Here is a 9225-nt window from a genome sequence, read left to right as displayed (position 1 = left end):
CATTGTGCCCAGGCGCTGTGCGTAGTGCTCACCACCCATGCCGATTGGGTGTTCTCATCTCGGGCAACCTGGAGCCCATCGTTGCGTTGTGCCTAGCCACACACCTTAGTGCACACATGGCATACTGCTTGGGTGTGCTTAGCTCGGCGACCGGCAGGCCCTCTCGATGCCGTGTACCTAGGTGCACACCTCGGTGTCCACCAGGCAAACTGTGCAGGTGTGCCTTGCTCGGGCTACGCGAATGCCATCTTGGCACCGTGTGCCTAGGTGCACACCATGGAGCTTTCAACCCATCTTGCGTGGGTTTGCCTAGCTCGTTCGTCCCACCTGCCCTCTAGGCTCCCTGCCTTCAACCTTGCGTGTGGTGGTGATGCACTCCAGGATGCAACATTGTGCACTGAGGTGGCTTGGGTCGTGTTGAGGCCAAATGTATGCTAGTTTGACCCCCACCAGAAGTCACTCAGGAATGTCTGGTGTTTTAAGCTATGAAACATAATTGGGAAGGGTGGGCAACAGGTTGGGACGAGGCTGAGGTATGTGATTTGAGCTAGGCGTGCTGCCAATGCGTGGGTGTGTCCTTCTCTTGCTTACCTGTGGACCCTCGATGCGCTCTGTCAAGTTGCACAGCTCGTCGCCACGTGCATAAGAGCACACCTCGCTGCCCCCCTGGCAAACTGCGTGGTTGTGCCTTGCTCGGGCAAATCTCAAGCCATCACGTCGCCGTGTGCCTAGGCACACACGATGAAGCCCTCAACCTAAACTTCGTGGGGTTGCCTTGTTCGGGCTGACCTATGGACCCTAGATGCGCTGTTCCATGACGCACACCTCAGTGCCCACCTGGCATACCTCGCGGGTGTTTTCAGCTCAGGCAACCCGTTGGCCTTCATTCCACCGAGGGCCTAGGCACACACCTCGGTGACCACCAGGCATACTGAGTGGGTGTGCCTGGCCGGTCAGCCCGTACTCCTTCGCGATGCCTTTTGCCTTGGCGCACACCTTGGTGCCCACCTGGCGAACTGCGTGGGTGAGCCTTGCTGGGGCAACCCGTATGCCTCCGCGGCACCCTGTGCCTAGGCACACACCACGGATCCCTCAACCCATACTGCAATGTTGTGCCTCACGTCAGCAGACTTGTGGTCCCTCGATGCGTTGCGCCAAGGCAAACAGCTTAGTGCTCACCACGCATACTGCCTGGGTGTGCCTTGCCTCGGCTGACTTGTATGCCGGGTACGCATTGTGCCCAGGCGCTCGGCTCGGTGCTCACCACCCATACCGAGCGGGTGTTCTCATCTCGGGCAACCTGGAGCCCATCGTTGCGTTGTGCCTAGCCACACACCTTAGTGCACACATGGCATACTGCTTGGGTGTGCTTAGCTCGGCGACCGGCAGGCCCTCTCGATGCCGTGTACCTAGGTGCACACCTCGGTGTCCACCAGGCAAACTGTGCAGGTGTGCCTTGCTCGGGCTACGCGAATGCCATCTTGGCACCGTGTGCCTAGGTGCACACCATGGAGCTTTCAACCCATCTTGCGTGGGTTTGCCTAGCTCGTTCGTCCCACCTGCCCTCTAGGCTCCCTGCCTTCAACCTTTCGTGTGGTGGTGATGCACTCCAGGATGCAACATTGTGCACTGAGGTGGCTTGGGTCGTGTTGAGGCCAAATGTATGCTAGTTTGACCCCCACCAGAAGTCACTCAGGAAAGTCTGGTGTTTTAAGCTATGAAACATAATTGGGAAGGGTGGGCAACAGGTTGGGACGAGGCTGAGGTATGTGATTTGAGCTAGGCGTGCTGCCAAAGCGTGGGTCTGGCCCGCTCTGGCTTACCTGTGGACCCTCGATGCGCTCTGTCAAGTCGCACAGCTCGTTGCCCACCTGGCAAACTGCGTGGTTGTGCCTTGCTCGGGCAACCTGCAAGCCATCACGTCGTCGTGTGCCTAGGCGCTCACGATGAAGCCCTCCACCCAAACTTCGTGGGGTTGCCTTGTTCGGGCTGACCTATGGACCCTAGATGCGTTGTTCCATGACGCACACCTCAGTGCCCACCTGGCATACCTCGCGGGTGTTCTCAGCTCAAGCAAACCGTTGGCCTTCATCCCACCGAGGGCCTAAGCACACACCTCGGTGACCACCAGGCACACTGCGTGGGTGTGCCTAGGCGGTCAGCCCGTACTCCTTCGCGATGCCTAGGCGCACACCTTGGTGCCCACCCGGCGAATGGCGTGGGTGTGCCTTGATGGGGCAACCCGTATGCCTTTGCGGCACCTTGTGCCTCGACGCACACCGCGGATCCCTCAACCCACACAGCAATGTTGTGCCTTACGTCAGCAGACTTGTGGTCCCTCGATGCGTTGCGCCGAGGCAAACAGCTTAGTGCTCACCACGCATACTGCATGGGTTTGCCTTGCCTCGGCTGACTCTTATGCCGTGGACGCATTGTGCCCAGGCGCTCGGCTTTAGTGCTCACCACCCATACCGAGCGGGTGTTCTCATCTCGAGCAACCTGGATCCCTTCGTTGCGTTGTGCCTAGCCACACACCTTAGTGCACACATGGCATACTGCTTGGGTGTGCTTAGCTCGGCGACCGGCAGGCCCTCCCGATGCCGTGTACCTAGGTGCACACCTCGGTGTCCACCAGGCAAACTGTGCAGGTGTGCCTTGCTCGGGCTACGCGAATGCCATCTTGGCACCGTGTGCCTAGGTGCACACCATGGAGCCTTCAACCCATGTTGCGTTGGTTTGCCTAGCCCGTTCGTCCCACCCCCCCTCGAGGCTCCCTGCCTTCAACCTTGCTTGTGGTGGTGATGCACTCCAGGATGCAACGTTGTGCACTGAGTTGGCTTGGGTCGTGTTGAGGCCAAACGTATGCTAGTTTGACCCCCAACGGGTGTCACTCAGGAATGTCTGGTGTTTTAAGCCGTGAAACATAATTGGGAAGGGTGGGCAAACAGGTTGGGACGAGGCTGAGGTATGTGATTTGTGCTTGGCGTGCTGCCAAAGCATGGGTGCGGCCTGCTTTGGCTTTACCGTGGACCCACGATGCGCTCTGTCATGTCGCACAGCTCGACGCCACGTGCCTAGGAGCACACCTAGCTGCCCACCAGGCAAACTGCGTGGTTGTGCCTTGCTCGGGGAACCCGCAAGCCATCACGTCGCCGTGTGCCTAGGCGCAATAGACGAAGCCCTCAACCCATACTGCGTGGGGTTGCCTTGTTCGGGCTGACCCGTGGACCCTAGATGCCTTGTTCCATGGCTCACACCTCGGTGCTCTCCTGGCATACCTCGCGGGTGTTCCCAGCTCAGGCAAACCGTTGGCCTTCATCCCACCGAGGGCCTAGGCACACACCACGGTGACCACCAGGCACACTGCGTGGGTGTGCCTAGGCGGTCAGCCCGTACTCCTTCGCGATGCCTAGGCGCACACCTTGGTGCCCACCTGGCGAATGGCGTGGGTGTGCCTTCATGGGGCAACCCGTATGCCTCCGCCGCACTTTGTGCCTCGGCGCACACCGCGGATCCCTCGACCCATACTGCAATGCTGTGCCTTACGTCAGCAGACTTGTGGTCCCTCGATGCGTTGCGCCGAGGCAAACAGCTTAGTGCTCACCACACGTACTGCATGGGTGTGCCTTGCCTCGGCTGACTTGTATGCCGTGGACGCATTGTGCCCAGGCGCTCGGCTCAGTGCTCACCACCCATACCGAGCGGGTGTTCTCATCTCGGGCAACCTGGAGCCCATCGTTCCGTTGTGCCTAGCCACACACCTTAGTCCACACATGGCATACTGCTTGGGTGTGCTTAGCTCGGCGACCGGCAGGCCCTCTCGATGCCGTGTACCTAGGTGCACACCTCGGTGTACACCAGGCAAACTGTGTAGGTGTGCCTTGCTCTGGCTACGCGAACGCCATCTTGGCACCGTGTGCCTAGGTGCACACCATGGAGCCTTCAACCCATGTTGCGTTGGTTTGCCTAGCCCGTTCGTCCCACCCCCCCTCGAGGCTCCCTGCCTTCAACCTTGCTTGTGGTGGTGATGCACTCCAGGATGCAACGTTGTGCACCGAGTTGGCTTGGGTCGTGTTGAGGCCAAACGTATGCTAGTTTGACCCCCAACGGGTGTCACTCAGGAATGCCTGGTGTTTTAAGCCATGAAACATAATTGGGAAGGGTGGGCAAACAGGTCGGGACGAGGCTGAGGTATGTGATTTGTGCTTGGCGTGCTGCCAAAGCATGGGTGCGGCCTGCTTTGGCTTTACCGTGGACCCACGATGCGCTCTGTCATGTCGCACAGCTCGACGCCACGTGCCTAGGAGCACACCTAGCTGCCCACCAGTCAAACTGCGTGGTTGTGCCTTGCTCGTGCAACCCGCAAGGCATCACGTCTCCGTGTGCCTAGTCGCACACGACGAAGCTCTCAACCCATACTGCGTGGGGTGGCCTTGTTCGGGCTGACCCGTGGACCCTAGATGCCTTGTTCCATGGCTCACACCTCGGTGCTCTCCTGGCATACCTCGCGGGTGTTCCCGGCTCAGGCAAACTGTTGGCCTTCATCCCACCGTGGGTCTAAGCACACACCTCGGTGCCCACCAGGCATACCGCGTGGGTTTTCCCAGCCGGTCAGCCCGTACTATCGCGACGCCTTTTGCCTTTGCGAACACCTCGGTGCCCAATTGGCAAACTTCGTGGGTGTGTCTTGATGGGGCATCCCGTGTGCCTTCGCGGCACCGTGTGCCTTGGCCCACACAGCGGAGCCCTCAACCCATACTGCAATGTTGTGCCTTACCTCAGCAGACTTGTGGTCCCTCGATGCGTTGTGCCGAGGCAAACAGCTTAGTGCTCACAACGCATACTGCGCGGGTGTGCCTTGCCTCGGCTGACTTGTGGACCGTCAACGCGTTGGGCACAAGCGCCGAGCTAAGTGTTCACCACCCATACCGCGCGGGAGTTCTTATCTCGGGCAACCTGGAGCCTATTGTTGCGTTGTGCCTAGCCACACACCATAGTTCACACGTCTTACTGCTTGGGTGTGTTTAGCTCGGCGACCGGCAGGCCCTCTCGATGCCGTGTACCTAGGTGCACACCTCGTTGTCCACCAGGCAAACTGTGCAGGTGTGCCTTGCTCGGGCTACGCGAATGCCATCGTGGCACCGTTTGCCTAGGTGCACACCATGGAGCCTTCAACCCATGTTGCGTGGGTTTGCCTAGCTCGTTCATCCTACCTGCCATCGAGGCTCCCTGCCTTCAACCTTGCGCGTGGTGGTGATGCACTGTATGATGCAATATTGTGCACTGAAGTGGCTTGGGTAGTGATGAGGCCAACTGTATGCCAGTATGACCCCCAACAGGCGTCACTCAGGAATATCTGGTGCTTTAAGCCATGAAACATAATTGGGAAGGGTGGGAAACAGGTTGGGACGAGGCTGAGGTATGTGATTTGTGCTAGGCATGCTGCGAAAGCGTGGTTGTGGCCTGTTTTGGCTTGACCGTGGACCCACGATGCGCTCTGTCATGTCGCACAGCTCGACGCCACGTGCCTAGGAGCACACCTAGCTGCCCACCAGGAAAACTGCGTGGTTGTGCCTTGCTCGGGCAAGCCGCAAGCCATCACGTCGCCGTGTGCCTAGGCTTACACGACGAGGCCCACAACCCGTACTGCGTTGGGTTGCCTTGCTCTGGCCGACCCATGCACCCTTGACGCGCTATGCCGTGGCGCACACCTCGTTGCCCGGGTGGCATACCTCGCGGGTGTTCCCAGCTCAGGCAACCCGTTGGCCTTCATCCCACCGTGGGCGTAGGCACACACCTCGGTGCCCACCATGCATACTGCGTGGGTGTGCCTAGCCGGTCAGCCCGTACTCCTTCGCGATGCCATATGCCTAGGCGCACACCTCGGTGCCCACCTGGCAAACTGCGTGGGTGTGTCTTGATAGGGCAACCCCTACGCCTCCGCGGCACCGTGTGCCTAGGCGCACACCGCGGAGCCCTCAACCCATACTGCAATGTTGTGCCTTACCACGGCAGACTTGTGGTCCCTCGATGCATTGTGTCGAGTCAAACAGCTTATTGATCACCACGCACACTGCACGTGTGTGCCTCGCCTCGGTTGACTTGTGGACCGTCGACGCTTTGTGCCTAGTCGCACAACTTAGTGCTCACCACCCATACCGCGCGGGTGTTCCCTGCTCTGGCAACCTCGAGCCCATTGTTGCGTTGTGCCTAGCCACACGCCTTGGTGCACACATGTCATACTCCTTGGGTGTGCTTAGCTCGGCGACCGGCAGGTCCTCGCCATGTCGTGTACCTAGGTGCACAGCTCGGTGTCCGGTAAACTGGGCAGGTGCGCCTTACTCGGGCCACGCGTTTGCCATCGTGGCGCCTTGTGCCTAGGTGCACACAATGGAGCCCTCATCCCATGCTGCGTGGGTTTTGCCTAGCTCGTTCATCCCACCGGCCCTCGAGGTTCCCTGCCTTCAACCTTGCGTGTGGTGGTGATGCACTCTAGGATGCAACATTGTTCACTTAAGCGGCTTGGGTCGTGATGTGGCCAAATGTATGCTAGTTTGACCCCCAACAGGTGTCCCTCAGGAATGTCTGGTGTTTTAAGCCATGAAACATTATTGGGAAGGGTGGGAAACGACAGGTTGGGACGAGGCTGAGGTATGTGATTTGCGCTAGGCTTGATGCTAAAGCGTGGGTGTGGCCTGCTCTGGCTTACCCGTGGACCCTCTATGCGCTCTGTCATGTCGCACAGCTCGACCCCACGTGCCTTAGGAGAAAACCTCGCTGCCCACCAGGCAAACTGCGTGGTTGTGCCTTTCTCGGGCAACCCGCAAGCCATCACGTCGCCGTGTGCCTAGGCGTACACGACGAAGCCCTCAACCCATACTGCGTTGGGTTGCCTTGCTCTGGCCGACCCATGCACCCTAGACGCGCTATTCCATGGCGCACACCTCGGTGCCCACGTGGCATACCTCGCGGGTGTTCCCAGCGCAGGCAACCCGTTGGCCTTCATCCCACCTCGGGCCTAGGCACCCACCTCGGTTCCGACCAGGCATACTGCGTGGGTGTGCCTAGCGGGTCAGCCCGTACTCCTTCGCGACGCCCTTTGCCTAGGCGCACACCTCGGTGCCCACCTGGCAAACTGCGCGGGTGTGTCTTGATAGGGCGACCCGTACGCCTCCGCGGCACCGTGTGCCTATGCGCACACCGCGGAGCCCTCAACCCATACTGCAATGTTGTGCCTTACCTCGGCAGATTTGTGGTCCCTCCATGCATTGTGCCGAGGCAAACAGCTTATTGCTCACCACGCATACTGCACGTGTGTGCCTCGCCTCGGCTGACTTGTGGACCGTCGACCCATTTTGCCTAGGCGCACATGTTAGTGCTCACCACCCATACCGCGCGGGTGTTCCCAGCTCCGGCAACCTGGAGCCCATTGTTGCGTTGTGCATAGGCACACCGCTTGGTGCACACATGGCATACTGCTTGGGTGTGCCTTGCTCGGCGCCCGATAGGCCCTCGCGATGCCGTGTACTTAGGTGCACACCTCCGTGCCCACCAGGCAAACTGTGCTGTTGTGCCTTGCTCGGGCTACGAGTAGAGGCCAACGTGGCACAGTGTGCCCAGGTGCACACCATGGAGCCCTCAACCCATGCTGCGTGGGTTTGCCTTGCTCATTCATCCCACCGGCCCTCGAGGGTTCCCTGCCTTCAACCTTGAGTGTGGTGGTGATGCACCTAGGATGCAACATTATGCACTGAAGTGGCTGGGGTCGTGATGAGGCCAAATGTATGCCAGTTTGACCCCCAACAGGTATTGCTCAGGAATGTCCGGTGTTTTAAGCCATGAAACATAATTGGGAAGGGTGGGCAACAGGTTGGGACGAGGCTGAGTTATGTGATTTGTGTTAGGCGTGCTGCCAAAGCGTGGTTGTGGGCTGCTCTGGCTTACCCGTGGACCCTCGATGCGCTCAGTCAAGTCGCACAGCTCGACGCCACGTGCCTAGGAGCACACCTCGCTACCCACCAGGCAAACTGCGTGGTTTGGCCTTGCTCGGGCAACCCGCAAGCCATCACGTCGCCGTGGTGCCTAGGCGCACACGACGAAGCTCTCAACCCATACTGCGTGGGGTTGCCTTGCTCGGGCTGACCCGTGGACCCTAGATGCGCTGTTCCAAGGCGCACACCTCGTTGCCCACCTGGCATTCCTCGTGGGTGTTCCCAGCTCAGGCAACCCGTTGGCCTTCATCCCACCGTGGGCCTAGGCACGCACCTCGGTGCCCACCAGGCATACTGCGTGGGTGTGCCTAGCCGGTCAGCCCGTTCTCCTTCGCGACCCCGTTTGCCTAGGCGCATACCTCGGTGTCCACCTTGCAAACTGCGTGGGTGTGACTTGATGGGGCAACCCTCACGCCTCCGCGGCGCCGTGGTCCTAGGCGCACACCGCGGAGCCCTCATCCCATACTCCAATGGTTTTCCTTACCTCGGCTGACTTGTGGTCCCTCGATGCGTTGTGCCGAGGCACATAACTTAGTGCTCACGACGCATACTGCACGGGTGTGCCTCGCCTCGGCGTACTTGTGGACCGTTGATGCATTGTGCCTAGGCGCACAGCTTAATGCTCGCCACCCATACCGCGCGGGTGTTCCCAGCTCGGGCAACTTGGAGGCCCTTGTTTCGTTGTGCCTAGGCACCCACCTGCGAGCACACCAGGCGTACATTTTGGGTGTCCCTATCTCGGCGACCGGCAGGGCTTCACGATGCCGTGTACCTAGGTGCACACCTCGGTGTCCACCAGCAAAACTGTGCGGGTTTGCCTTGCTCGGGCTACGCGTAGGCCAACGTGGCACCGTGTGCCTAGGTGCACACAATGGGGCCCTCAACATATGCTGCGTGGGTTTGCATTGCTCGTTCATCCCGCCGGCCCTCGAGGCTCCTTGCCTTCAACCTTTCGTGTGGTGGTGAGGCACCCAAGGATGCAACATTGTGCATTTAGGTGGTATGGGTCGTGATGAGGCCAGATGTGGGTTAGTTTGACCCCCAACAGGTGTCACTCAGGAATGTCAGGTGTTTTAAGCCATGAAACATAATTAGGAAGGTTGGGCACCAGGTTGGGACGAGGCTGAGGTACGTGAATTGGGCAAGGCGTCATGCCAACGCGTCGGTGTGGGCCTGCTTTGGCTGACCCGTAGACCATCGATGTGTTCTGCCTAGTCGCACACCTCGGTGCTCG

This window comes from Amborella trichopoda, chromosome 1, assembly GCF_054954075.1.
Source record: "Amborella trichopoda isolate Santa Cruz 75 chromosome 1, AtrichopodaSantaCruz75HAP2 v2.0, whole genome shotgun sequence".
Taxonomy (NCBI): Eukaryota; Viridiplantae; Streptophyta; class Magnoliopsida; order Amborellales; family Amborellaceae; genus Amborella; species Amborella trichopoda.
Note: the sequence above shows the minus strand (reverse complement) of the source record.